This window comes from Capsicum annuum, unplaced genomic scaffold (genome assembly GCF_002878395.1).
Source record: "Capsicum annuum cultivar UCD-10X-F1 unplaced genomic scaffold, UCD10Xv1.1 ctg2545, whole genome shotgun sequence".
Taxonomy (NCBI): Eukaryota; Viridiplantae; Streptophyta; class Magnoliopsida; order Solanales; family Solanaceae; genus Capsicum; species Capsicum annuum.
The window spans coordinates 210,803-219,219 of record NW_025831650.1 but is presented as its reverse complement, the minus strand read 5'-3'; the positions used below and the strand labels follow the sequence as shown (position 1 = coordinate 219,219).

The following is an 8,417-nucleotide window of genomic DNA, read 5'->3' as shown; positions in this document are numbered from 1 at the left end:
GGAAGAGGGTTGAGGCAGGGAACGGTCATCTTGACATGTTTCTTCATGTGTACTGTCAGGTGAAACAGCACCAGGTACTGCAACATCAGAAGAAGCTTAAGTCAGAGAAGGCTCAGCTTGGCAATTAGCTTTAGTATTTGTATTAGAGAAAGGTACATCAGGTGGTGCCGCATTAGAAAAATCATCATCATAAACCTGAATATCCTCTAAGGGAATATCAGTACCGACTTTATTATCTGTGGATACCACGAAGTCATTGATGTCTTCATCAGTTTTAGAAGCATTTGGATGCTGTAATTTTGCTTGTGATGGATCAAAGGGGAATGAATCTTCATGAAACACAACTTCCCTACTCACTAATAGTCTTTTTGAGTAGATGTCCAGTAGCAAGTAACCCTTTTGAGACTCTGAATATCCTACTAACATGGAAGGTTTAGCTGTTTCAGAGAACTTGTCATCTCTAGGGACAACAGTCACATAACACAGACATCCAAACACCCACAAATGAGATATCTTGGGATCCTTGGATAATAACAACTGATATGGGCTCTTACAACTCAAGACTGAGGTTGGTAACCTATTCATAATATATACTGCAGCTTTCACACATAATCCCTAATACTTGATGGGCAAATGGGACTGAAACTTAAGAGATCTAGCTATATTTAATATATGCTTGTGCTTTCTCTCAACCACTCCATTTTGTTGTAGAGTGTGAGGACAACTAGTCTGATGTAGAATACCTAGAGATTCAAATAATGTCTAATATTGAGTATCAACTCAGTCCCATTATCATATCTAATATCCTTTATCACCACTCCAAACTGTGTTCTAATCATGGATATGAATCTCTTAATAGCTACTATGGTCTCAGATTTTTGCTGCAACAAACGAACCCAAGTATATCTACTATAGTCATCCACCATAGTCAAGAAATAACACTTATTATCAAATGTAGATGTTCTATAAGGACCCCATAAATTCATATGTACAAGTTTAAAACATGCAAAACATTTAGTAGTACTTATGGGAAATGACATTCTTTTCTGTTTAACTAATGGACATACAGTGCATTTATTCAACATATTTACATCACTGTGATTCATCAAAATGTCTAAGTGTCTTAAAACCTGAGGAGCTGGGTTCCCAAGTCTTTGGTGCCACAGTCTGCAATTGGGAACAATAGCTTCTGTAATGAATCTGCTGTGTTTTGGTCAGACATGATCAGTATTATTGTTGACACACAATTTTGGCTCTCCTTTTCATAAAATTAATTTCTCGATGCTTAGCATTTTTGAATTTTTTTTCCTTTTTTCTTCTTCAAAATATGTTTCAACGTTAGCAGTTTGAAAATGATATTTTTTTACTAATATCGCACCTCACAAATTTAATCAAAAATAAATAAATAAATAAATTTTATATTATCATTTTACTATTTTATTTTATTTTTTAAAAAATGAATAAACAAACATATGTTAGCATATTAACATAATATTTACTATATTATTATATTTTTTTGCAATATTTACACTATTTTTTATTTAATTATATATATATATATATATATATATATATATATATATATTTGAGAAAATTAATAAGCATCGATGAATTAGTCAAGCTGAAATGGATCGACGAGAATTAGATAAATTCATTGATCCGATTGGGCTAAATTCTTTAATTAAATTTAGCCCTTTAAAAGGCAGGAAGATCAGCCCTAAAACTCATTTTACTAGCCCAAACCAAACCCCCTGCCCAGCTCACCTTACAACATCAAACAACAGCAACATCAGCAATATGACCAACACAATCCTATAAATCCTCTCGTCACGTGAAATTCAACCAAACACACTTCAATCACGAAAAGTCCACCGAAAATTTTGACTTTTGCAGAGCCCATAATCTTTCAAAAGGTAAACTTTGGTGCTCATTTTTGTTCTTCCTCTTTTTTTTGTTTGATTTGAATTTTTAATTTTGTGATACTTGAAGAAGCCGTTACAGCCCTTTTTCCACTAAAAGGGGAGTCTTCTTCACAATAAAAGGGCGAAGAGAGATCAATTTGCCAGGGGCCTGCTATTTTTTCCTTGTTTATTTGAAGTTTGAGTCTTTGAGTTGAAGCCCTAGTTCGTTTCTCCACACAAGGTCAGTAATTACCTTTATCTTCACATTTTTTGTTTCAGTTTTTTTTTTTAGAAATAAAATACAATTGTTTATAGCTTCTTGTCATTTATCTCAACTCTGCCTATCTGGATCCGTTTGCTTATTCTATTTCTTTTAGCGCTATGCGTGAAAATGGTTGATATGAATTAACATTATTTAAATACTTTTTTTTTTGGTTCACTCATCCAATATCTATGTTCTAGTTTCGTATTTAGAGTTTATTTGGTGTCCTTGTTGCTGTTGTTCTTATTTTAGTAAGATTGCCTCATTTTTATCCTTTTTTATGAATTAATTAATTTTTGACCTTACTTGGTATGTTGTTGTTATCATCTTGGAATTTTATTTTGGTATTGCAGAGATTTTAAATATATCTTCAATGCTATCATCAATACTAAATACTCTCTCCGTTTTATTTTAGTTGGTCCTATGAACTTAGTACTCCCATTAAGGAATAATTAATAGAATTTATTTTTATCAAATTAGACTTATTAATTATGCTTTAAAAAAAAACATAACTTTGAGTATTTATATTTGTTTAATCATTTAATGATATGAGTAGAATGAAAAAATATGGGTAAAATAATCTTGATTTTACAATTGGGACAACAAATGTGAAACAAATTATTTTTTTTAAATAAAAAGAGGGTCAACTAAAAATAAAAAATGGAGAAAATATTAATTATACTCATATTATTTTTTTCGAAAATTGATACGTGCGTTACTGGCTAATTCCGTTTATGGCAGCAGAGGTGCATGAAAGGAAAGGGCAAATAGTTGCATCTTTTTTTTTTTATTACTATTAAAACGGGTTTTGAAAGAAAAAAAACCAAATAATTGCTTTACTTTATCTTTTTGCATTAAAAGGGATGTCATTTCTTTATCAATTAATTTTAAGGCTTTATTGATTTTTTTTTTTTTAAAGGAAAAGTTTTTTTAAAAGTCTAACTTCTTTCTTTCTTTCTTTTCATAAGATAACAAATGTTGAATAGCTTTGCCAAAAACTAGTGTTCTTCTTTATTTGAAATATTTAACGAGAAAGGATTATGCTTAATTAAAGTATTATTATATTGTTATAAAATTTTAGGAGATATAAGAAAAACTGTTCTATTAAAAGTTATGCTATGAAAGGCTTTTAAAGGAAAGGGTATTTTATTTGATTTTGTCCAAAACTCATTATTTTTATCACTGTGGGAATACAATGAATTTTTTGTTGTTGTTATTGTTGTGGAGTTTGACGGATAACAGGTTTGAATAATATGATATGAAGATTTTTTTATGAGGCTAGTTCACGTGTTCCTTGACAAGGATTAAGTGTATGTTTTCCCCCGATGAATTGTTAGAAGTCTTGTTAATTTACTTTCTTTTTAATTTTTATTTGGATTGAGTTGCCTGTTATATGAGACAAAAGCTGTTTACATCCCAAAATATTTATTCCCAAATGTTTGTTCCTAATAGGTATATGCTGATTTATTTTCGCAGTTTCATTAAAATTTAATATTCGAATATTCATGTGGCACGTATTTCTTTCCGTTCATTTTCCTTACAATTAGTTTGACTCCTAACTTTATTTTTCTTATTTTGTCATGTACACTCGGGAGTATGTTTGGAGTCTCATGGCATGTCTCCATCTCTGTTCAAATCAGAGAAACGAGCAAATTGCATTACGTATCTCCTTCTACCAGTCTAGTGCCTCCTTCTCTCTTTTCAAGCATTACTCTTCTTCCGTAGAAACCTGTTATTATTATTTCTTTTCTTTATCTAATATTCCGTGCACTATTATTTAAAAGTTGTGTTTTCATATGTTCTTATGTGATTTCATGTAGCGAATTTTTATCGTTCCCTCTTCGCCCGTTAGATTTTAGACTTAGAATAATCACCAGATTTCAACATTTACCTATCTTTAGAATAATGACCAAGTTTGTTAGAATCCTTTTAATACTTCTTTAATACGAAATAGTAGCTTATCTTTAGAATAATGTTAGTTTCTTATTAGGTAATAATTTGGAAATCCTTTAAATATAAATTTGTGGTAGATAGGCGTATTATTGCTAATTTGGAAAACTAGCTTTACTAATTTTAGATACGGAAAATCAAAATTTATTTTTAATAAAAAATGTCATTTCGCAAGTCCCTTTTAAGTATTCCTAAAAACAATAAAATATATTTTATCGTAATAAATAATAAATTCTCAAGTCATTATATATTTAAAAAACTATATAATTTATCTATTCATGTAGAGTAAGGTAAGTGACTTATTATTTTTATAAAATTTGATAAATAAAAAAAATACAGAAGGGTCATCCTTTAGAATAAATTTTTATTTATTTTTAGTTAAAAGCTTTATTTTATTTTATTTTTATTTATGGAGAGGATGTTCTAAAATATTTTTTAATCTTTATAATTAGCATATATTATCTTATAAAAGACAAAAAAATAAAAAAATTTAATGCCTTATATATATCTTTTATTAATTTAATATTTGATTTTTTTATCTAATCTAAGTTTGGCCGGTTAACCGTAGTTAGCAGATCCTTTAGGGTGCCTAATCCTTTCCCTTTAGGATAAATAGAATCCTTACCTAGAATTTTAGGTTTTGTAGACCTTAAAATGAAGTCATTATTTATTTTAATCACGTAGTTTGTAATAGGTGTCCTAATTCATCGTAGAACTAATTAGGTGGCGACTTCCTTAAATTTAACTCCGAAGTTTTTCAATATGTTGTACACTATTTTGACCCGTGTTAAAATGGGTATAACAATTATTTTTCCATTCTCCTTTAAGAACATATAGTCCACCCTCTTGTCTACCAATCCCCTTCACCTTGCCATTGAAGAGGTCCTGAAATACACAGAAATCAGGATAAAAGGACACAAAGCATGACAGTTCCTTGGTTATCTTAAACAACAAATTTAGTCTAAAATCTGGAATAAAGAGGTCATCTTTGATCACATCATCTGTAAACATATAGGCTTCTCCAGTGTGGGAAATTGTGACTTCATCACTTATTGGAAGGTGCAATTTGTCCAAGTGTCTTGGAACCAGGCTGGTGCTATCTTTGAACAAGTGTCTATGGGCAGACACATGATGTGTAGCTCCTGAATCTACAATCCAACTGTCAGAACAAGCCTCAGTTAAAAAAACAAATGGTAATACCTGTCATATTGACTTGTTTCATATCCTTAGTATCCTTGTTCAACATGTTCATGATTTGAGTGTACTCTTCATCTGTGAATGTATGAGGTTTTGCCTGTTGTGCAGAATTCACATCATGACTGGAACTGGCAGCATCACCTGGTCCTACTACCATGCTTGCAGAAGACTTGCTACCAGTGCTAGTATAGTTGTTACCCCTATTATGTGGTGAGAAATTGTTACCACCAGCATTATGTGACCTGAAATTTGGAGGAGTATAACCTTGTTTTTGTTGCAGTTATCTTCTTGTATCCTAGTTTTAGTAGAACTCTATTTTGTATTTATTCTTGTACTTATCGGTTAGATAGATATATGTTGTAATTCCACTTTATAAATACAAAAATATAGAATGAGCAAGGCTCACACTTTAACCCTTCACTTTATCTATTTCGTCTTGGTATCAAAGCCTTAAACGATCCTTTCCATGGCTTTAGAAATTTACTCATCTCAGACCACCACTACCTCTGCTCAAACTGCCATAATTCAATCTTCTCTTGGCCTTCCAAATCCCCCTCCAACAGTTTCCAATATCAAAGGTTTTGTTCCTATTGAATTGACATACGTCAACTACCTTACTTTGAAGAAAGTTTTTCTCACCGACCTTAAAAGTCACAATCTTCTTTCCTTAGTAGATGGAACCTTACCATGTCCACCACTAGAACATGCTGATTTCAGGCTATGGATTCAGTGTCATCCTATTGCATTAAGTTGGATTAATGAAACCCTTTCTTCCGCTATTCTTGACACACTTTTGAACTATGATTGTGAGACATCAAAACAAGCTTGGGACACCTTAGCCTCCCTATATTTAGATCAAGTCTCTTCCTCTATAATTCACCTCAAGTCTAAATTCCAAAACTTAAAAAAAAGGGTCCCTTTCTATGGAGGATTATCTTCAAAAACTTCACTCGATTGCCTGCTCCCTCAGAGAAATTGGTAAACCTGTAACTGATGATGATCTTGTCACTGAAGCGCTTCAAGGATTACCTTCATCTTATCGTACCTTTGTGTCTGGATTAAATGCTACTGGTGCACTTCCTTCCTTCATTACATTACGACCACTCCTTCTTACTGAAGAAGCTCACATTAATGCAAATACTTTTGAAGAGTCAAATTCTCAAACCGTTTTATTGGTGGCAACTCAAGGAAATAACACTTCTAATTTATCATTATCTGTTAATGGAAATCAGTCATATCAGTCATCTGTTAATGGAAATCAATTTGCAAAAGGATACTACAATTGACGAGGCTGTGGTAGAAATAATAAGGGTCAACACGGTAGAGGCCGAGCTTACCAGAACTCTTCATGGTATGGTTTCCAACAACAATCTCGGCCTTCTTCCCCTGGTACTGGTATTTTGGGTAAATCCCCTTTCTCTCCCGTTAAGCAATGTCAAATTTGTTTTCACTATAATCACACTGTGTTGGAGTGTAGAAACAGGTTCAATCATTCGTTTGTGGCTAACAATATTCCTCAATAATTTGCTGCCATGAATTTGGAGGAGGTTCAACCAATAGTTTGGTATCCAGACTCTGGGGCATCTGCACACATGACTCCTGATCCTTCTACTCTTATTCTCACACTCCTTATTCTGGTTCTTCTCAAGTTATGGTTGGAGATGGTACTCTTCTCCCTATTAAATCTATTGGCTCTTCTACTCTTTCAACAACCTCTAAACCTCTTCTTTTAAAGAACGTATTATATGTCCTATCCCTCACTAAAAATCTACTTTCTATTCAACATTTATATGCTGATAATAATTGTTTTATTCACTTTACTGACTCTGGTTTCTTTGTCAAGGACATGAAGACTGGATCATCATTACTCCACTATAATAATTCTGGGTCCCTCTATCCTCTGCTTGTTGCTCCATCCAGCTCTTCCAGCCTTGGTCTCTTTGCTAAAATTCTGCCTACTTCACTTTGGCACCAGCATCTAGGACATCCTGGCCAAGAATCTCTTAGCTCTTTAGTTGTTAGAAAATTGATAAGTAGTACTTCTTCTATTAGCAATAATTCTTGTAATGTTTGTCATTTAGGCAAGCAAACTCCAATGTCTTTTCCTTTATCCAGTACTAATGCAAGTTCTCCATTCGTTTTAATTCATTCAGATGTATGGCATGCTCCTATTGTCTCAAATTCTGGATATCGTTATTACATTTTATTCCATGATGATTACACCAAATTCTCTTGGGTTTACTTGATGCGCAGAAAAGCTGAAACGTTTGACAAATTCAAAGAATTTTATACCATGGTTTAAAATGTTTTTCACACCTCCATTTCTTATTTCCAGTCTGATGGAGGTGGTGAATACGTTAACAAAAAATTTAGTTCATTCTTCAAGCAAAATGGCATAGTCCATCATTTTTCTTGTCCTTACACGTCTGCTCAAAATGGTTTGGCCGAGCGCAAACATAGACAAATTGCAAATGTCCTATGCTGTCTTATTTTTCAAGCATCTATGTCTTTCAAATTTTGGGTTGATGCTTGTCTGTATGCCGTCTCCCTGATTAATGTTACACCTCTTCCAGTGCTTCATTTTCTATCTCCGTTTGAATAACTTTATGGTCGTACGCCAGATTATAATCTTATTTGTTTATTTGGAAGCGTCTGTTATCCCTTTGTAGCAGTTGGTCCTTGCTCTAAGTCCAACCTCGTTCCAAGCCTTGTTTATTCCTCGGTTCATATGATAAAAACAAAGGTTTTAAGTGTTTGGATCCTAATTCAAATAGAGTTATCATCTCTCGGCATGTTCATTTCGTTGAAGACTCTTTTCCATTTCAGACCTTCTTTACTAGTATATTTGTTACCCCTATTATGTGGTGAGAAATTGTTACCACCAGCATCATGTGACCTGAAATTTGGAGGAGTATAACCTTGTTTTTGTTGCAGTTATCTTCTTGTATCCTAGTTTTAGTAGAACTCTATTTTGTATTTATTCTTGTACTTATCTGTTAGATAGATATATGCTGTAATTCCACTTTATAAATACAGAAATATAGAATGAGCAAGGCTCACACTTTAACCCTTCACTTTATTTATTTCATCTGTTTCTTCTTGTTCTT

At 32.7% G+C, this 8,417-nt stretch overlaps 1 long non-coding RNA gene across 1 annotated transcript; it reads left to right on the top strand.

Moving 5' to 3' along the window:
• Nucleotides 1–4,625: 4,625 nt before the first annotated feature.
• LOC124890802 lies at nucleotides 4,626–7,406 on the top strand. The gene is made up of 3 exons (XR_007049365.1): nucleotides 4,626–5,306; nucleotides 5,419–6,974; nucleotides 7,154–7,406. It is a non-coding gene; the product is annotated as an uncharacterized LOC124890802 (long non-coding RNA).
• Nucleotides 7,407–8,417: the final 1,011 nt, after the last annotated feature.